General features: G+C 36.8%; 1 protein-coding gene across 7 annotated transcripts in view; it reads left to right on the top strand.

Annotated features, from left to right (window-relative positions):
• Positions 1 to 23,418, top strand: part of LOC105259560 (teneurin-m) — a 708,083-nt gene that overhangs the window by 1,491 nt on the left and 683,174 nt on the right. The gene's annotated exons all lie outside the window — the stretch shown is intronic.

Here is a 23,418-nt window from a genome sequence, read left to right as displayed (position 1 = left end):
AATATAGCAAATTGTAATAAAATTGTAATATTTCGCAAAAATGATAGCGTGATTTATCTCATCTAATTTATACTTCCTCTTAACACACTTAAGACTGGAATGATAATTAGGATTAAATATGCAGCAAACGTTTAGCGAATATCCGGCTCTCGTGGATACCGTTAGTTTGAAGTCCGCATTTTAAAATAGTACACGCGGAGTAGGATGGAGAATAGTAGTGAGAAAAATGAGGAGAGACGGAGAGGAGAAGCGGAAAGAGTAAAGCGCGACAAAAAGGACCTGCCATATGAACATGAGTGACGTTAAGCTGACGTGAGTGGAAGGGCCGGCCGAAGTCGTGGGTGGGCCGAAAGAAAGCGGGAAAAGGATAGAGGAGACGTTTGACAAAGCAGAAGTATGGCAGACGGAAGGACGTAACAAAGTGTGGCGAGACACCGAATAGAAAAAAAGAAGTAGTAGAGATCGTTGCGGTCTCTCCGGAGCGGACGTCGCTTTCGATTAATATGCACGACGATATAATTCGATGGTTACAAATTCATACTGCGCGTTTGCGCGAATATGCGTTAACTTCGCCAAATCATGAATTCAGATGTTGACTATTCAACCGCGAACTCGGTTGATTTATGTGTACGCGTCGATCAATCGCCAAAGTTTGCATTTCCCTCGCAATTTTCGCTTACGAGAAATGTAGCGAAACATGTGCGTATATTTTCAGTATCTGGAAAAAAGACTTAATTAAATTTGATATTTATAACTATTTGTTTTGAATAAACTTCAAACGATTAACTCTTATTTTGATCGATTAATTTAATAAAATAAAAATCTAGTAGCCGTTATTTATTAGGCGAGATTTTATGTTGTCAATGGAATTTATATATTTTTTTGAAGGATTTTGTTTTCTAGATTTACATAATTACCCTACTTTGATATGGGTGAGAAGAAGCAAAAATGTAATTTCAAATAAAATTAATTACATCTTATTTCCCGCGCAAATCTCGCTTACAAAAAATGTACATGTATTTTCAGCATTTAAAAAAAATTTAGTCTAATATTTACGCCTGTTTATCTTACATAAATTTTAAATTGAATAATTTGATAAAATTTACACACAGGAATCTAGTAGTCGTTATTTCGAGAATTTATGTCGCTAATGGAATTTATATATTTTGTAAAATTTCGTTTTTTAGATTAACGTAGTTAATCGCATTACCGTACTTTGACATGAGTGAGAAGAAGCAAAAATATAATTTGCAGGAAAATTAATTAGATCTTTTGCGGCGCAGACAATTAATTTACTTGCGGCGTACAAACTTTTTCCCGCGTCACGTAGAGACAGAAAATTCGCCGCAGTCGCACGCGACGTTAGTTTTTTGGGCAAACTTAGTTAACTAAGTAGCCAGAGAGAAAAAGAGAGAGAGAAAGAGATAGGGAGAAGAAGATAGAGACGCGCATAAATAAAACGCGGGAATAAAAACTCGGCTCCGGTCCTCCGATTGAGGCCTATAAAAGCTATGCGTCACGCGACGGCTTGTTAGGCAAACATCACGCAAATAAATTTCGACGGAATCAAAAAAAGGGTTCGATCGTCACGATGATTACGCGTCAGACGCGGGTGTAACCCGGTGGCGGGAGAGGCGAAGGGGGAGGTCGCGCTTAATTCAACGCGTCGAAAGTTAGTCGTCATTAATTCTCTCGTTTCGCTTAATTAATGCCGAGCTGTAGCGCTTTCGTTGAAAATTCGATATACGAGATTATTTCATTCAGTTTTACAGTGTATAAACTTATACGATTTCATCGACGGGATATCGGAAATGTTTATTGACTCGGTTACGCTGTCCGATTAATTGCTAGCTTACTGAAAAATAAATAAAAAAATAAGATACATAGAAGAGTTCCGCGTTACGTTAAAGTATAAGGGGAGCTCTCGGATAAAAGCTACTGTACGCGTGTCACGCGACTAGCTTTTTTCTTGCGCGGTTGCTTATCGCACGTTGGAATGAAGTTGGAAAGAGTCTACTTTCTCTTTTTCTGAAGAGAGTTTCGCTCTAACTTTTTGAATTGCTTGGCTGGAAATGGCAGCAATATCATCTTTGCAACCCCGTTGTCAACCCGCATCCCTTTTTGTAGCGCAACGTCTATTGAAATTGTGCCGCCTGTGACATCCGTTTCTTCGTGGAGAGAATCGCGGACTGATTGTCGGAATTAATTAATTGGGTCTACAGAGCGCACATTTATATGTCGCGCAAAAATGCAATTTAAATGGAAATTTCGTGACCCCGATTGAATTTTCAATATAACGTAACATTTGTTATCGAAACTATATGTGCCTCGCACTGGCACGTAGCTGTTTCTGATAACATTTCCATTCGGCGCAATCTGCAAATATGTATATAAGTTCGTATATATTCTGAGAAATGCGATTTTAATCATTTTCCTTGAAACTTTTTGACAAGTACACGTCTGTACGCACCGTAAATGAGAGGAATACAGGGAAGAGAGAAACGGATAATACAGTCCGAAACATTGAATGGCAGCCGGTAAACCCCATCGAGTAGGAAAGGGCTTATTCTCGATTGGACAAATTGCCGCCAATCATAAATAATTGACAGACAATCGCAAGGGATTTAGATTTGCCGGCTCGGCACGTATCTATGCGCGTGTGTGCGTCTATGCGTGTACGCCCATAACTTCGATACTGATTTGTACCAACTCTAAACCTTAATTTAGAGTGCGTTGGTCCACATTTATATAACCGCACGCGAGCAATACACGGGGGAGACCAATGCGCCGTTACGTTCCATATATTCCATGCACGTTACATTCTCATCAGAAATACGTTTAGTTGTAAAACGGTTCGCGCGCACACAAGCACGGGCATTAATATATTTTGTAATATTATTAATGCGCTCATTTCCAGTGGATTTGTGTAAAGTGCCTCATTGTGCATTGGGCATTGTATCAAATATTATATAGCTTGATAAAATACGTGATACAGATTACAAGTAATCTGCTCAGGATTGACCCCAGATGCTAGTCATGTGACTTTTTTACTTTTCAAGTTGCCCAATAAACCTACAAGTTTACTTAGAATATTATTTATATATATGACGCTCTCTTACAATACTGATTAATTAATCGGTTAAATATATATAAATGTAAAAAAATAATTAAAATAAAGAAAGACAAGATAAATCTTTAAGAGAAATTAATTAATAATTGAGATGGCACAGAATCAAATATGACACTTAATATTTATCAATATTGCTGAGCTTGTATATTATATGTATATTAGTATTATATTTGCATATGTATATATTATATTATATAATATAGTTAAAATTTTCAAACGAAATATTAAAAATATAATAGCAAGGAAAAAGCTAAAAGATATTTATAAGTATTATGTATTTTATGTTTTAATCTCGGAAATAAATTTAATAAATATTCTTTACTTCAAATAATCCGATTAATTATATTTGATAAAAAATTGTAAAATTTTAAAAAGTCATTTTTTGCCTTAGAAATAAAAGAATTACAGAAATTTTAATCGAGACAGAGATAGAGTGACAAACTATAACAACATATTTTGTTTTATGCAGATATTATGGAGTGATTTACTATTCGAGAAAATACAATTTGTGTATAACTTTTATGATTTTTTCTAACAAGGGGAGGTCGCAGTTGATTCTTCACCGATTTTGATCTCCTTTGATGTGGATCTACATCGAAAAAAAATTGATCCGTGTTCGAGCTTTTTTAAAGTATCGTTACAGAAAACGTTACGCGGGGGGGAGGGGGGAATTATCTGCGAGAGAAGATGTTATAAAAATCCATTCTCTCATTCACCATCAACTTTCCGCTGCTGCATTTTTAAATATGATACAATATGCATGGTATGCGTCAAAATTAATATCAGAAAGAACATTTTTTTCAAATGATATTAACATTTGAAATTGAATTGCTTTCCTAAAGATATAAAATTCGTTCGTTAAAATGTAATTGTACAATTACCTGTCTTGAACCTGGAATCGCGGGATTACTATTCTTGCGCTCTGTCGCTGGACTAGCAGCACCGATCGAAAGTGTGTCTTTCTTTAGGCCTGATAACGAACCTGGCAATTTCTCTAAACTAATAATTTCTCTAAACTCTAACTTCGGGAAAAAAAAATTTTTTTTACAAGGCGCATTGGACGAAAAGCTCGAACACGGATCAACTTTTTTTCGATGTAGATTCACCACACCAAAGGAGATCAAAATTGGTGAAGAGTCAATCGCTACCTCCCCTTGTAAGATAAATGTAATCGCTCCTTTTTCCAGAATTATTCTATTATTAATAAAACATTGGATAACATACAATCGATGAGACCTTGCAAAGATAAATTGACATTTATTCCGAGAGAAAAAATCTAAATTATTTATACGGATTTCTTTGCGGAAGCCACTGACGTGCAGGTTGCGTGCACCTTGGGAATTTGTACGGATCGCGCGTAATTCGAGGAACAGACGTCACTGCGCCGTATATCGAGATGGCGAATACCAAGGGGTAGATGTACCGGATTGCAGGGGTAGAGCATGTCTTCCGCGCGATCAGATACCGAAGATTACAAACGAAATACCACCGAGCTATTTTTATTTTAGGAATTCCATCGTAAAAACGCCGTCCGCAAGTAGACTCGAATTGGTCGTGTGCATGCGTATCTTACGTAACTCCTCGGATAACAAACAGATTGCCATCTGCGTAATGTGTGTGTATAGTTTAAAGTTCACGTAAATCTTTCCCTCCCTTTTTGCGAAGAGTGAAAACTAATTTCGAATATAGAGAATATAAAGAGAAAGATGTATACATTTCTACAAAACCGGAAAGCTTGAAAAAGATAAGACTACGCGCTCGAAAGGAGGGAGGGGTAGACACGAAGGGCGTACAAGGGCCCATTTGGTTGGAGAAAGAGGAGGAGGATATAGACGTACGGAGTACAATGAAGAGAAGATAAGTAAAGCTGCTCCGAAATGAGGTCGACATAATTGCACCCTCTCCCCCTTCCCTTCCTCTCGATCCGTACTAGAAGCGGGCGGTCGCAACTATGGGCGAGAGAGAGCTATGTCGCGACGGGGGTTGAGAAGGACAAGCCTCGTAAAGGGAGTTGGCCGCCGTCCATTGTCTCATACGGAGACTCGACCCGGCGCTGATTAAATACTTGACACATCCCCGCGGCCGCTCCGATCCGGCATAACTTTGTTCGGATTGTAATTACGGGCCGGATCGGTCTTCGTTCGCGAAACGAGGGGGAGGGGGGAAGGGGTGGGTTTTCCGAGCCATTCCCGCCGACAAACTTGAGTTCGTTCCTTTCAGATCGCTCCACCAACCCCCCCGGCTGGTTCTGACTTTCTATGCGCGAGCTCGTCTCGATTCCCAACTTTTTGAAACGTTTCCGGGGATTGTGCGCACATGATCTGTTGAATAACCATCCCTCTGTCCGTCCCCCCGTTCTCGGCTTACCCGCGCGAGGGGTTAAATTATTGATTCGTATTTCGCGGTACATTTCTTGAGGTAATGATCAAGAGGGGAAACACATTTCGTTCGAAACTTGTGGTTAAATATTGACACCAATAGCTACAATATCAAGAAAGTTGTCGAGAGATTCGTTCTGTAAAGTTCCATCTGAGAAGCACGAGTTGTCGCGCTTCAAGACATTAATCGCTGCAAGTCTTACGGCTGTTTTTACCAGCCAATTAACGATAATTGGGCCAGCTTGAAATTTAATTAACGTTTATAAAACCGGCATCATAATGTTATTTATCGTTCATCAAATTACAAGTATGCTTCCTACATTTTACGTACACGTCATCACGTTCACGCGTTCACGGATCTCACCATCTTCGGTTTACAGGGTTTACAGAAGCGAGCGAGCGCGCCGCGCGGTTTATCGCGGGTACCAACCTCTCCGCGGATTATGCAATTTAAAATGAGTTAATTGAAGTGCAATAAGTCGTTAAAACTCTCGAGCAAATTAATTAATATGAAAGCCGGTTAGAATGGGGCAGCGCGCGCGAAGAGCGGCCGCCCTGGCCCGATCCTTCGCGTCGCCCACCCCCAACCCCTTCCCTTCTCTTCCCACCCTCGGGTCTCATTCTTGCGATGCTATTACCACACCGACGCGACGTCGGCCATGTCCCTGGCACCGTTCACTCCGTGCCGGGAACAAGGCGTTCTGCGAAGGTGGTGGTAACGATGAGGTCGACGGCATAGGGGTCGATGAGGAAAGCACGGTTAATGAAATAATGTACGCTCGAGGTGGCCCTCGAGCACGCGGCGCGGATTTAACTTTTGCGCGAAAATGCTCGCGCGTTGGGAAAGAGGAAGAAAAAGAGAGAGAGAGAGGGAGAGAGACGGGTTGCCCGCGTGTTCTCTCAACTTGGAGCTAAGTCGCGGCTTTATTGCCGAGGGTGGGCCGATCGTTGAAATCAAAGGCCCTCGCAAATCGTAGCGTGCTTAATTAAGAATTCTGCGTGCTGGGGGGGAACGCAATATCGTCGACTTGGATAGGGGGAGTGAGAAGGAAGGCACGTCGTTTCCGCGTGGAATTTTTCGTGTTTCGACGGTTCCACGAATTACGCGTTACGTGCTTTTATCAGCGTCGGGTTTAATTGCACGTCTACCTGCGTCTGCATTTGCTAATTGCAAACGCTAAATCTGCGTGAGTCGCATAAAAATGTTAGCCTCGTCTCGATTTAACGCATTAAATCAAATGTCCCAAAATTGTCGTATTTCCCTTTCCCCAAAATTTTCACCCTCTCTCGTCAATATTCTGTTATATTAAAACTTCTTAGTAAGTTTTGTTTCAAAGTCACACGTAAATAATACATTGCTTCCTTCCTTGAAGAAATTCTTATTGAAATATTTTAATAAATTTTGTTTCAAAGTCGCACATAAATTCACAATGTTTGTAATTTTCTACAATTAAGAACAAATACATATATCTTGGAAAATATATATAAAATGTTTTAATTTTGATTTAAAGGAAAATGTAATGGAAATGCTGATGGAAATATAAAGGCTTCAGAAAAAAAATATTTAGAAATATTTATTAAATAATTTCTATCCAACAATATGATAATATAATTAATATATCATACAAGACAAAAGGATCTATATCAAATAACTATTATTTGCCTTTATAAAGTGCACTTGTGGTATCTTGATGAAAAACGATAAACTTTTCTGTACTCAAGCATTTCCACACATACGTACGATCTACAAATCACTTACCTATAAAATGCAGTCCGCTCGCACATACTCGAGCTTTCATCATGTGTAAGCAATCTCTTTTAAAAATAAATATATTTCAGTTCGAAAAAAGGGAGCGAAACGTGTGCGGAAAAGCGTGACTATCGTTTGGATAAGTCTCAATATCTGGACGAGGGGCGGCGAGAGATCCCCGGGGAAATAAGCGGGAAAAATAAATTATATCGATACGATCCGCGCGCACGATTCGCGCTATCTGTGTTTATGAAATAGTTTATGAAGTTTTATTGCCCGCGGCAAGAGAGAGACGCCGTTCGTTAATGCTGACGTTGGCGAACGTCCATTTGACACGTTTTCAGTTTAATTACTTCGACCGCCGCTAACGGACGAACTTTCTGCAGACGTTATTTCCACCTCGTTTAATGGGTCATTTTGCGTGTCAATTCTCCGATTCTCCTCCCCCGCCCTCTCTCTCTCTCTCTCTCCCTCTCTCTCTCCTTCTCTCTTCTTTTTCGTAGCGAAATTTGCCATTATTTACGCCGGTACAATAGCGCGGCCATTAGTCACCGCTTTTCATAAAAGCACATATTTTTTTATTTATTTTTTTTTAAGTTATATAATGCATATCATGAAATTAATGGTCATACAAAAATTTATACAGCAAAGGGGCCATTTCTATTTCTAATATATGATATTCCACGCAAACGCATAGCAAGGAGAAATTTTCTTCCATGCTTTAGAGTCGCTTTTTATTTTTTACGAGTGTGTGTGTTCGAATATAATTAATTGAGACAAAATAAACGTCACGTATGTGATGGGATTAATCGAGCAATGTCGTCATTGAATGCATAAATATCGTCATAAATATCGTATCCGTTGTGCATCTCGTTGCCGCTCTGTCGGAGGTCGTGGAGAGTACGATCTTAATTATAACGGCTAAGAGAATATAAGTTTTCACGCCGCCGGGATAAACCGTACTAAATTTCACAGGTTAAACTAGTTACCGCTCCTCGATGTCTCGCGTTACGCAATTTCGTTCACTTGGAAACGACCTTGGTTCACTTCCTTCATTCCGCTCGCTTTTCATCCTTCCTACGTGCGTGCGTCTTCCGGAGACGTGTGTGCGCTCCCGTCACTGAAAACATTTAACGCTGCAAACCGGTTTTAAAGGGTCTAACGAACTGCGAAGCCGGGCTAATTGAGACCGTTGCAAACGCGCCTGTATCTCCGTCGGAACCAGTTTACTGCACGACGACAGGTGTAACATGAGGATGTTTCGTCGCTTTACGAGCGCTAATTCCTTTAAGCCGGAGGTTGAGGAAATGTTATGAGAGAGAAAGCCCAGAGGAGAAAGAGAGAGAGAAAAACAATTCGCGAATCTATCGATGTGTTTCTAGAGTCATCTCTCTCTCTCTCTCTCTCTCTCTTGATATAATGTCAAGTTGATAACTTAATTAAATATTGGCACAGTTACACGATTTCTTTTTGTCTTTCAAATATTTAAACTGGCATCATGTAATTAAAATTGTGCGCTTAATATATAATACATTCCAGATTGAAAAAAAGATGTATGTATTTTTTAAAAACTGTCTCTATTAAACCGCTATTTTCCTCGATTTAAAAATCGAACGCGGAATGTTGGGCAAGTTAAAAGCGGGAATTTGGCGGAGTAATAATCTAAAAGCACTCTGTATCGTTTTATAAATATGGACAATGAGAATTTGTGAAACGTCTCTCGCGGTTTCGAAACGTAGCGTAATATTATTTTCTAGAAGAGTTCCCTCGATACGAGACGATACGAGGCGAACATTGGAACAACGAAATTGGATAACGTCCACGTTCTCGTGCGCACACACCAAAATCGGCAAAATTGTATTCCGGACTTTGTTACGTGCGAGCACCTTCAATTAGGAGTTCAAAGCGAACGAAACGACAGGTTTTCGGATGCGGTGTAATGGCGCAGTTTCAGCGCAACTGCGCGACGATAATTCATCCGCCGATGCAAAATTATTGTATCATTTATTTATAATTAGTTATTTGTAATTTATTTATAATTTATTTATAATTTAGTAATTTTATGTATTAAAATTATTTATAATTTGAATTAAAAAATGACTTGTGTAAATATTTTTCTATCAAAAATGAGACAAATGTAAATGTCAGCATTTGAAAGAATATTTATATGTATGACATATATGCAGAAAATATTTATTTTAAATTATGATGTGAAAATGATGTAAAAATTATGATGTAAAAATTAACTGAAAGTTAACTTAATACGGAGAGCATTTTTTTGAAACCGCGTGAAATATTATAGAAAAATTGCAAAGTTTTAGAGAAATAGCTATGAAATTTGATTATTTGTTATATATACAGTAAAAAATTGCGCGTCTATATGTTAAAATTTTCTTGTATTACCACGTTTTAATTAGTACTTTAATGTAAAATTAACATACAACTTATATATTATTATTTTTATAACGTTTTCATGTGTTACATTTATGTCAAATTCATAATTTAACACTTTGTATATGTCTCTTAGAAATGAAATATTATCTTGAGTATTTTTAATCATTTTAAGCAATCAACGTGTCAAAATCAGTTTAACATTCTAAGAAAAGTTAAATCTTCAAATAATCTTGAACTTTGACATACAAAATAATCAAATTTACTAAAATCAAATGTTTCTAGTACAAATAATTTAAATTAAAATAATTACTATTATATGTTAATGTCCTACAACAATTCTTACGAGTTATTATAACCATCTTCTCGTGTAATTTTTAATTAATTTGTATGTTACTTTTACATTACACTTAAAGTCACAATAACAAAAATAAATATAAAGTATTGTGTCAATTATTTAATATTTTCAGTGTGTCAATAAGTAACATACGACGACTGAGTTATTTTAACTTAAAATTAGTTATTTTAACTTAAAATTTAGAGTGGACTTTCTGGGACATGTGAAAAATGTAAAAATTAGCATTTTATTTTTTACCGTATATATTCCCGTCGTTGTCTTTTTGCCGTGTTTTTGACTGCGCATTAAGCGTCTAATAATCGCGTATGCTTGCTCCGGTCGCGAAATCGGCTTATCGTTATCGGCGCGCTGCATTCCCCGATATTGGAGCAAGGATATCGCGCTATTGATAATCGTTCAAGAATATAAACCTATTAATGGACCATTCTAGAACGTGCGCGAGGATCTTCGTTCCAGTCAAACGCGATGCGATGCGATGCGACGCGACGCGACGCGACGCGATGCGACGTAATCTTCTCCTGTCTCGCGTCCGATCGTATAATACCGTGTAACGAGGATGCAATGCATCCCCCCTGAAATCCCTGCCATGCAGGACGACTATGCCGAGAGACCCCGTTGGATCCGCCGGGATGACGAAACGTATCTATGCGTCCGCGTGTGCGTGAGAACAACGACACGCGTAGCAGCAACAACCGTGTGACAACACGAAGGCCGCTCGGTCAGGCGCAAACCGGCGGGGACTATAGCTGAATTAGCATGGCTATCTGGATAATATATTGGACTGTATCGTTGGACACGACCAGCCAGAGCCACGTGATATACTGACACCCTCCCCCTTTTCCCTCTTCGCCCTTCCCTGCTTTTATTGGCAGGACGCACCCTTTCCCCTTTGCGCTGCTGGTACCCAGCCCTTGACGCCCGGTTTATCCACTTTCGTTGTTAATCCGCATCGGTAGTAGCGTAGAAACGGTAAAAATGTATTCCCTCCTCGTTACCCCTTTGTCGCATTCTTTCCTGCTCCTCTCTCGCTTCTCGTTTCTCCCGGCTCTCATTGAATATATAGTCGTGGTCGATTAACTCCTCTTCCACGCTCGAAACTTAATCAATTTTCCTTGCGTGTCAATTTTTCTTCATCCCTAGAATTGTACAGGATGTCTCGAAACAGTGGAGGTGCAATCAAGAAATAAGTAAATAATAATAATAAATAATAGTATAATGTAATAAATAATAATATGTAGAATGTAAAATTTACAGTTTTTTATATAAACCTTTGTTATTATTATCAAAGGAGTAATTTAAAAAATAATAATATTAAAACAAACATTTTTTTAACTTGGATCGTCTCTCTAACAAATTTGCGTCATATGTATAAAATTTACCTCGACAAATGCCATCAAAATACGTATAAAAGGACCGTAAAATTTTATTAAAAAAAGTATTATAAATTAAAACTAAAAATATTAAAGTAATAATTACCAAGTGATAAAAATGGCAAATAAGAGACGATGAGCAGTTTATTAGAGAGCAAAAAACATTCTTTTAATTAAAACATTCTTTATATTAAAATATTAAATTTCGTTTGCCAAAAATGTACATTAAATACGAATTTTACGAACTATTTTTGATCCATCTTTAGCATAACAATATTAATGTCAAAAGAATACCAGAAAATAACGAAAATGATTACTAATTTTATTTTTGTGCTACTTTCTGACATTATTTTGACATTAATATTATTATGTTATATATTGTAATATAAAAAATTTTTTCCTTGCTCTTTAATTATCGCATTTTGGCTCTTATTTGCCATTTTATCATTTAGTTATTAAAATATTATATTGAAATATTTTTTTATATATTAAATATAATTCTTTTCCAATTAAAATTATTTTATATCGTTTTATTCGAAAGAGTATTGAATTTTCTATTATTAATATTTAATGTTGAGGTGCACTTGACGATATGTGATTATCATTAAATACTCAAATTTTAAGGTTTCAAATTAATTATTAATTTTTTAATTGTCAATATTAATTCTCTAGAAAATCAGAATTGTTAATATTAAATATCTAAAAAATCAGAATATGATATGAAAAAATTTATTTTACGTTTCAATCATTAATTTTTATGAAGAATTATATCCTTTTTTAGTGTCCTAATGATTTAAATCTTGTATATAAAATTTGAGACGGACATATTAATTACAGATATATACATATTGGCTGTTTCTTTTTTTCTTAAAGGATTGTACCTTTGATAATTATTGATTTCGAGATATGAGTTCACGAATAAGAACAACTTGCCAATAAGATTGAATAATAGGATCATCATGTGGGCTGAAGAAGCGAGACAGGTGATTATTAATCGTGCATCAAGCGCAGTTGGTAATCCATATATCGAGCACACGCGGGGGTCCATGACTTGCCCGCGTCTTCGACAGCGAAACTCTCGTCCGAGAATCTCGTGCGTGGATGGTAGTTTATGGACGACCGGCATCAAGCCGGTGAAAGACGCGTATTGTGGCTAATCGTATTCTGCCTCGTAACCACCCATAATGGATTTCGGAGCCGTCCCGGTTAAATTAATAAATACTCCCGATCTTGCGCACGTCAGAGCGTGATTTATGACGTTTTATCGAAGCGAGAAATCGTAGAGTCCCGTGGGATAGCTCGTGGCCAAGATATTTGATTGGCTTGTTTGAACAAGACGTCGTGCTCCATCGCGGCCGAACTGGCAGATTAATAATACGATAGATGAACATTTAATTGAATGACGATCCTCGTTCGCTTTTCGTACAATGATGCATTGAAAACTACTTAGTATTCATCGTTCATTAAAATCTCATGTGTTTCATGATAGTAAAAGTGACGTAAAGAAAAGGGGAGAAAACGTTAGTGACTTTAGTAAACCCATTTAATCGACTTTCGCCGGATAAAGAATTACAAATACATCATCCGTTCAATTTATTAATTTATGAAGACAATATAAAGAAAATATTTTACATAAAAAATATTTCTCTTTAATAAATAATACAATCTTTGTGGAAAGGCGCAAGATATCTGTCTTTCGTTAAATCAATGTTTCCATTTTCGATGTATTAAAACAGGGTTAAGATGGGAAGAATGATTTAATTGAATGATGAGCTATTTTAAGCCGCGGCGCGATATGAAATGCAATAATTAAATATATTTTTAATTAAATATATTAAATATATTTTTAATCTTTAATTAGCAAACTGTCAAACTTGAAATATATTCAATTTTCAATTTATTGATATAGATAATTTTTGCAAGAATGAATACAATTTCTCATGAAAAATCACGAAATATATACATGTATATTGCCGCGTGCATTTGTAACTACCCGCGAAAATTTCGATAGAAGGAGAGGTTTCGCGGATTCGCGTATCTGCGTATATGGAAAATATTGGTGGTAAACTATTTCAACGAGCGATCTGCACCGTTTTCACTACCTAAAGTTCATACGCCAGCGTGAAATTGACGCCGTGAAACTTTATCGGCGTTTCCCAATCGCCCATATTCTCGCGACTGAGCGAAGCCCAATTTGCGATGAAAATGTATGTATAGCAACGACGGTTGAATGAGACTGAAGGATGGATCAGATTAAGATTAAAAGCGCGTACGGTAATTGAACATAAGAGCAACTATTTCTCCTCTAGCGATCAAGTGAATTAACGGAGCAAGTTGAAGCTGTATTATAAAAGGGTTTTTAAATGAGATTTTAATTTCAAATCCAATGTGAATATGTGATTTGCAATCATTACGATAATTTACAAGTGCTTTTTTTTATAAAATTATATCATTTTGAGAAAATTAACATAAGCCCACGTTCGAGAGAAGTAAAGCAAAAAAAATCATTTCAAGAAAAATAAAGCGTTACCTAAGATATAAATTAAAGCTTGATAATATTTAATATAGAAAGAATGATATTATTCATTCGATAATTCGAGCATTTTGATTAAATTGACATTGTCAGTTAAATAAATTAATAAAATTTAGACACAAACGAATGAAATTGCAATTATTAATTAGATAAAAGAGATAAAAGAGAAAAAGTGAGATTTCTAATTTTGACTTTATTTTTTCTCCAAAAATTATTTTAATTCTATATTTTAAGTCACAATCGTTCCTCTTTTATAAATCTATTCTACATCACATCTATACTAAAAAAGTTACATCAGCAAGTAGAAAATAGATTAACATTTTAAGTATATATTAAAATATTCAACGCATCTATTTTTATAATTTCCTTTCGAAATGGCTTACCTTTTTCCCGGAATATTTTTATTATAATATAATATTACTATGTAAAATAATAAAAGAACATGAAAATCGTGTAGATTAGCTCTGCGATGCAGTTTCGCGGCGCGGTTATCCGCGAAATTCATAAACGTAATCGCGACAAGGGCGATTCGCACGTTTCGCGTTCAAGACCCGAGGCCTTTGAGGCTGGAGAGAGAAACGCGATTTTTGAAATTTATCACACGCAGCCCTTTATATTACAGAACCATGGAAAATAAGTCGCGCGTGCGCAAGTGATATGCAGCGACGAAATTAGTCGTATCACATTCCCGTGATCTCGCCGCGCGTTCGCGGTGGCGGTATCGATCGTGGTTAGTAATTAACGAGCGGCGCGCGCGAGAAAAATCGAAAGCGATCAAGCCTCACTGCGCGTTGCTAACTAATTACCCGCCGTGGATCGTGATTGCGTCGCTTTGTCAATCTCCTAGCGAGCTGCACCCGTTCACCCGCTCGATTTGCATTCCGACATTCGTTCTACGAAAGCCGCGGTGTCTATTTTTAACTCGTGTACCGACTGAATCGTGCTGGCCGTTTTATCGCACAACCGCACTTTCCATCAAGATATCCAGTTACAGGTAGTATTTATAATGTAAATTCCTCCACGACACTTTGTTGTAGATATTTATATCCATACGATTATTTATTTTATTTTATTTTATTTTATTTAAATGAGAAAAGATCTCTTTAGCACAAACAATTATGATAACAAATTATTATGTCAGTAAAGGCTCAGAAAAAATTAATAAAAACAATGAGATGATAAACGTTTGAATGAGTTAAAAAATACATGAAAGAAATCCATGTGATCAGAAAATTTGTTTGTCATTTATTAAACATATATCCCTTAATTTATTATAAAAAATACGATAAAAAATTAAACTGTTTTTAAGAGGCTTGGCTGGAATATGCAGTTCTATACGAATCAATAAAAAAATTAGGGCAAGTAATGCGCCCACTAATTAATTTAAAGAGAAATAATAAATAAAAAAAATTCTCCTACTTTCCAATGCTAGCTTAAGCTTATTTAACATGAAATTATATGTCATCAAAGTAAAATAATACGTTGAGTTCTCTATAAAAAGATTAACTCTATAGAAAAAGCAATATTAAAGCTGTTCAATTATTGCACAATATTTAGAAAAAAATGAAACAAAACAATTCTATAAGAAAAAAAATATTTTGAACACTTAAAGATAAAGATGTTACTATAACGATGACACTCTTTTCAAATAGAGATTCATGATTCTTCGTTAAAATCGGATAAATTTGCTGATGAAGCCATTGAAGATAGAAAAGCCACTTTTGAGAAACGCAGTCATATTATTTCACTCGTGAACTTGCATGACTCAAGAGTGTTAAAACTTTACGAGCCATTTGATAGGGAAATTGCATCCTTCCGAGATTTCCTTTCATTTCGTCGATTGACTACCTAAAAATTTTCATACTCGCGAGAAGGATATTATCTTCCAATTTTGCTTCCGGTCTTATCGCATCCGGTATTGCTCTACAACTTTTCACAATTTAGATCGAATCGACAGCGAGAGAAAAATCATATTATATTTATAAATGTATTATGCCATATCTATTTCGCACATAAAAAATAAAAAAGATTAAGTGATTTTCTTTGGTATAAAAAATACGTTTGTTTTTAATTTCGCTAAACAGCAAGGCTGCGTACATCATTCAGGATAATAATTTAGAATTTTATTGCTCATATCGCGTTGTAATAATAACAAAATTATTGCAAGATTGGAAGCCATTGGATTTTTTCCACGAAAAGTCATGACATGCTTTTAGTCACATTCCTGTATTTTACACGTATTAATTAATTAATAAATATTTAATAATTTATATTACTTCATTTTCCTTTTATTATTATTCTTGTTAACATATTCAATACTTTGCTTTACAAATGCCTTTAGTACTTGCGTGCGCTAAAACGTATAGATTTATTAAACTTGATTATAAATAAATGTAAAATATTTGATAGCTGATAGTTGATTATTTTCACCTATTTATTTATTTATGAATAGAAGATTATAATGATAAGACAAAATCAATAATATTGTAAAAATATTGATAACATAAGATTATATTTTAAATCATGATTAATCAGACAAGATTAGTCAGTTGAAGTTAACATAGAGGATTTCAAAGAAAATAATTTCTAATTATGATAAAAGAATAATGTAAAAATATTATCGAGAGATTTAATGCTCACATATTGAATTTAATTTTTTCATGAACGACAGATTAGTTAATTTAACAAAGTTTAACAAAATTTGAGACGTTAAAAAGAAAAGAGCAATAATTATATATTTGCCTGCGCATTTCAATGACATGAAACTTAAAATAGCCGCAAAAATTTCTCAAGAAAAGAAATATATATAATTATAATCTAATATATATCATTATTTCCCGCGAGAAATAAAATCTAAGATAGTAAAGACATGTATGAAAAGATTTACTCAGTTGAATTCTTGTCTGAGCATAAATATAATATATTTAATTTGATCTCAACAAGCGTAACTTTTGCAATTTCCTCCGAGCTTGTATCTTTACGTTCGCGTTCTCCACCGTTAGAGTGTTTAGGTTTTAGCCGCGCTTTGACGTCGCGATGGCGGTAAAGGCCACCAACAAGATACCAAGTTCAAGTGCTCGCATGCCGGTGGATCCGCGTGTATGCATCTTGAGGATACATCCGGGAAGAGAGAGAAATACAGAGAGAAAGAGAGAGAGAGAGAAGGGTGCGCGATCAATCTCGTCGATAGAGGAAACTCGAGAGAAACTCATTGAGAAGCACTCCGCCGGTGTGCTGACGAAGAACAAGCGCCCGTTCTTCCATTTATCGGCCGCGTACGCCAAGTTAAAGTTCGAAGCCTTGAAGAGCGGCAAGGAACGAGAGCGCGGGCGACACGGCGCAAGAAAACGTTGACAACGAAAGCCAATATGGTGGGTAATGAGAGGGTCGCGTCAACTTTCAACGTTCCGCAACGACCGCGAGAGGAAAAGAGAGAGAGAAAGAGAGGAAGAGAAGGGGAGAGAGAGAGAGAGAGAAAGTGACGGCGGGGGTGGAAAAAGGGACTGGAGTGTGCTGTGGGGGTGAGATTGTAAAGAGTGTTTACTTAACCCCTGTCCTGCGCCTCGAGGTGAGTGCAGCTGTCTATAAAGACCGCGGATCTCTGTATAACGGAGAAGAAGAAAGGGCTGAGCGAACGATAGACGAAAAGGCAAAAAGGGAGAAGAAGGAGAGGGAAATATGCTGGGTCTGTTCAACGAATACAAGCGGTTTTTACGCGCGGTCTGTTTATACGACAATACCTTTCAGCGCACTCGACTTGACGTCGCGCGAATCCGGGCAACGTTTTTTATCAGCCTTTCTTCGCGTTATACATCCGCTGTAAATCGTGTGTACTTTGTACACCGAAAATGCGCTCTCTTATAAAGCTCCGGACAATTCTGACGCACACAATCGCGAGCCCGACCCGATTGAATCGTTAATGCCTCGCTTGTGCGAAATCAGTTTCTTCGCGGGAGCTCGCGATATTGAAAGCTGGCAAATATTTTTAATCGAGCCAGTGTTTTTTTTTCCCTCGAATAATAATCAAAGCTGTTTGTCGAACGCATAATGTGTCATAATATACCATGCAAAAACTACCCCTATAGATTTATCCGTGCTTTTTTTTCTTTTCCTTCCGTTGGTACCTGACAAGGATATATGTTCAAACACTTTAGATTCCTCGGTAAACAAGACAACCAGAAGTTGCTTGCGTCTGACGATGTCGCGTTGTGTATTTTTTACGTCACATCTTATTGCATTCTATGCCGGTGCATTTTCTCAGAAATGCATTCCGTTAAAATATAAAAGCTATTATGTTTTCTAAAAATTGAATGAAAAGAATAGACGTCATGAATTATAATCAAATTCCTAATTTTTAATTACGATGTTTTAATTTTTTTAATTACTAATTTTTTTCGATAATTAATAAGGATATATAAATAAACAGCGAGCATCAGACATTCATTCATTTAGGTATAATGTAACGCGCGTGTGTAACTTCTGCGAATAACAGTTTCTTTATTAGAATATGTACGTTTAAAAGCATTGAAATGATTATCCACCGTCCTCTTTCAAGTATATTCTGAAGGCAATAAAAGCCTTCCGCATCCTGTCTCTTTGCAAAATTCTGCCAACGTAATGGAGTGTCCTCTCAGTTATACTGTTTGAGATGAGCCGTGGTCTGAACGTGACATTTGCATTTGTACAAGCAAAAGCGGGCAGCAACAGTTTGCAATGGGAACAAACATATATTTTTCCCAAGGGTGGCTTGTTACGCGCGACTTTTCATTTATTTTTCCCAACGTCCGAATCTCCACATTTATGCCACAAAGTGCGGTATAAATACTTGTATGTGCGCGCGCTTAGTATATTATAATATTCCCCGAAGCCAGAATCAATTATCGGTGTTACCATTCGAAAGCTTCACTCGGCGAAGCTCATTTAATGCGCAATAATACTAAACGGCATAATAGCGAAAATAAAATGTCAAGCACGAGGACGTGCAACAGGAAAAAATTTCGTCAAAGGAAAAAAGAATTATTTTTCACATCGTCAACGCTATCGCTATGCAATTTGCAATTTCAATTAATGCAGTTTTATAACTTCGACGCGCGCTATTATCTAAACGAGTTAATCGCTAACGAGCGAGGGGGAGGGAAAAACTGCACAATATCGAAATAATGAATTGTCAAGCGACAATCATCCCGATGCATTTGGCGGACAAAGGCTCGTTACACAATGTCAGGCGTCGACAAAATCGAAGCGCACCGCTCGACTCGTCGCGCGTGTGTTAGCAAAACGTTAAATGCTGGACAAACATAATTTGTCCCCGCCACTCGCAGGCATTTATTTGCCGACGTCCTCCCCCGACTGATTTTCGAAAGTGTGAAAGGCCGGACTCTCCGCTAAAGTGTTCGTCCTCGTGTTTTTGCTCCGCAGCAAAGCCATAAGGCGAGCTTTTCCGGGGGTGACCGCGTGTAACGCGAAAGAGAACTAAATAGCACGCGGAAAGACTAATGAGGAGTAATGAAACGCGACCAAAACCGAAAAGAGCCGGCTCGACGGACGCGATAAACGTCACATGTGCGAAGAAAATTATTGCTTTTATACTGTAGCGAATTTTCATCGACATAATTGACGATAATTGACCAAGTATGATTTATAGTCACGTCATTAGTATTTAAATAGCCAGGAAAAATATTACGATAAAAATTACAATTTTTATAATCGTATCGACGTATTATAATAATATATAAGAGAAAAAAATCGCGATATTTTTATTCAATAATATTATATATTTTATAAGGTATTGTAATTATTCAAATATTTTAATGCAGAAATAAATAATTTACAATCTTTATAAATATTCTGATATCGTTATATTTCAGCTTCGCAATAAATATTGTAAAAGAGAATGTATTTTTCACTGTAAAATTTTCTTCGTATACAAATAATGAAATCCAGCGACAAAAAAAAAACCACTTCAATATAAATATAAGAATAACTCTCACATGACAATTAATTTATTGTCATGTGAGAGCGATTCTTATATTTTATGCGATTCGCACGCGCGATGAAGAATATAGAGTATGTTCTTAAATTTGCGATAAATATTTCAATGACAAATTCTTTGTAACATTTTAAGACGAAAATTCTAATACGAAAATGTCGAGGCTATAATAGTTTCCAAATGGGAAAAAATTCAAGATCACGATTTTTAATGAAATTCTTGAATATTTTCACAATATCAATTTTACCAATATCAAAAGCATTCGATTCAAGGAAGCATCTTTACTATTAGCCATTTTGCCACCCTTGAGCGCTCGAAACTTTAGCCCTGTCATTCGTGATCTTTAAACTTTTCCCATTTGAAAACTATTATAGCCTCGACATTTTCGTATGAAAATTTTCGTTTTAAAATGTTACAAAGAATTTGTCATTAAAATATTTATCGCAAATTTAGGAACACCCTATATATGTATAGATAAATAAATGAACAAAAATATAATATAAAATAAAAAAATAAAAAAATTCAATTCTCTAGTCTAAAATCGTCGCAACAGTTTAATCTTTTTTCGCGCCCTCGACACTTTCCTTTTTCCGCGGACGAGATTTACATCAATATTTCGCTCCCTGAGAAAAGCGCGAGGGACATGTGCATTTTTGCGTGAAAATCGCGCTTGTAAACGCACGTTACCGAGTATCGAATATTTCAACTCGGAAAACGCGCGATACACAAGCCCTCATGGAAGGACACGGGGGCGGTGTATACGGAAGGGCGGTCTGTGACATCGAAGCCGGCATGTCGGGTTTGGCACGATGTTTGCCGAATACAGTCAAAGTGCATGTGAATTACCGCATTAACCTGGACTCGGTGGATCTCGATATGTATGCGTGCGTGCGTGCGTGTGTATGTGTGTGTATGTGTGTGTGTGAGTGTGTGTGTGTGCGCGTGAATATGCGCTGCCGTTGATTGGCGCAACGCGAGCCGCGTAATTAAAACATTCTTGTCACCGGACGGATCGTCAGCACAAACAGGAGTGCCCATCATTTCGATTTGAATTCATTTGGCGGTTGAATTAATTAGCGTCGCCGGTTTTCGTTTCACCGACGTGTCGGATGTGAGGATCCTGAAAGCGAGCACAACGGACGCCTCTGTCTGAAATATTGATGCATGCATGATATACTTGCCGAAAAAACACCCACAAAAATTTCGAAACGAGACTTTTATCCCATGAGCCATAGCAGTCATGGCTAAAATAGCGTCTTTTCGCAACATATCGAAAACGATCTTGCATTCTGTAAGCTTGCGAAGTGCTCGTAATGAGTTTAAAATACTATGATTTAATCATTATCCTCCCAATCTCGCTCCATCACTTGAATCTTCTTAATAAAAGTATAGATAATTTGACAAAATCAATTTTCATGTACTATCTTCTTTTTTTTTCAAACTCTACGATTAAATAAGAGTCTTTAATTACGACTTTTGTGTATTGTAAATTTTAATAAGCGTAAATTTTTAGCGAGCATTCACATTTCTAGAGGAGAAGAAACATACGTGTAACCCGCAGATTGTTATTTATTGTTACATAATTTTCTTTGCTAGCTACTCGCTCAACTTAACGTCGTGTTAAGAAGCTATTCGACGCAGTCGAGACCGATTCTGAGCTTAGTCTGCCAACATTCTCGCATTTGGAGAGCTAATAAATAGTAGGAAAACGACCATCGGCGAAGAGAGGCTTCGCATAAATAATCCGGTGACTCTGACAGTAGAGTCACTGGATTCTATGCAGTGTCCCGGCTGCATAGAAATTTTAGAGCGTGCTCTAACCATGACGAGTGCCATGTTTTATGGAATGTTCAACCGCATTTAAAGCCCGACGCGACAAGTCCCGGTACAAGGGTACTTAAAATTCGGCGAGTATCTCGACCACAGATCTCTCGTATATTTGTCCGGTGTACTATTTTTTTTTTTCAAGCTCATATTTACCACTTACACCTGACGTTTCTTTCACTACCATTGATAATCTATTTTTAAATGCGTGTTATATTAATAATTTTTTTAAAAACTTTTGCTATATCAAAATATATCTCTTCGAAATTTCTATTTATTCTTATATTAATTTTTTTGCTATCGATCCACTTGCTTCTTTAATTAATTCTTTAATTAATTGTATAATGTGTGCCTGTATATATTTCCGTACATGTATTTTCTTTCCAAGTTATTCTCAAGTTTGAAGGAAATAAAGAATATCGATTTATTTGACTTTTTTACTCGCTATAAAGCCGACCGGCTTTGTATTTGTAATGTAATTAGAAGCGTGGTAGAATCGGCGTGCTCAATGAAAAGCGGATTGAGAGAGAACTGTTTCTTCTGACTTTTGCTGCTTACCGTTTCCCTTTCACATTCCGGTCGTCCCTCCCCTATCGCTTTTTCTCATCTACCATTGAATCATGGTTCTTATCTTTGAGAAGTACGAAAAGCCTCGGCACTTCCCTGATTCGTGAGAAACAAAGACCAGTAGATTGAAATTCGTTTATTGCAGCCCAGCTGCTTCTATCGCGCGAGAGTTCGACGTTATTCTTTCTATTACAACGATAAGACTGGCGAGGTTCATTCACGACTCCTGCCCGCCGTTTCTTTCATTCGAGTTTCCTTTCTCCGAATTTCTTTTCTCTTTTTTTTCTCTACAAATGTAGCTAATTGGAATTGATGCTGTTAAATTATATCGCTGCTTATTAAAAATGAATTCGCTGTTCAATCCTATTTTATTACAAATATTAAGTTTAATTTGTTTTTTCTTCCTCGTAGAATGTTAGATTAATATACTTTATATATTCTTAACAAACTAAGTTCGAAATGGGAAAGTAAGTTTCATGAGAGACACAATATTATTATTACGACGAATAGAAAGAAACTGACCTCTTTTAGCTTTGCAGAATTGTTGGAAACAGGTGATGTAACAACTTTCTTTCACTGTCGAAATGTCCTTCGCTCGAGGAAAGATGAACGATCAAGCGAATTCTTCCGAGTATATTCGCGCAGAAAGGAAGGAAATGTACATGAAGAAACGGAGGAAACGAGGATGTGTGTGTCAGCTAAGCGACACTGACGTCTCTCTTGGCTGGTTGAAATTTTCGGTTACTGCGCTTAAAGAAGGTTTGAGGAGGAGAAAGAGAGATGATAAATAAGGTCAATTCTGTCCTTTCTTTTTCTCCTTCTCTCTCTGTTTCTCTTTCCAGTCGCAAAGATTCGAAAGGCGGTGGACGATGACGTTTGTCTATGCAAATTCCTGTCAGGCCGCACGATCCTGTTGAGTTTCGCGTTCTTCCATCTTTCATTTTTCCATCTATCTCCGCCATTTTTCCGACCGACATTACGCACGGGACATTAATGGAACATAGTTGACAATTTTTATCTCTCCTCTTATTGGAATATTTTATATTTGACGAAGAAAGAATTCTAGTTTCAATATACTTATGTCTTTAATATTGGACAACGATGTCGCAGATTTGATGATCAAGGAAA

Source organism: Camponotus floridanus, unplaced genomic scaffold (assembly GCF_003227725.1).
Source record: "Camponotus floridanus strain SB8 unplaced genomic scaffold, Cflo_v7.5 scaffold4, whole genome shotgun sequence".
In the NCBI taxonomy this organism is placed as follows: Eukaryota; Metazoa; Arthropoda; class Insecta; order Hymenoptera; family Formicidae; genus Camponotus; species Camponotus floridanus.
The sequence above is the reverse complement of the archived record's forward strand: the minus strand, read 5'-3'. Positions and strand labels throughout refer to the sequence as shown.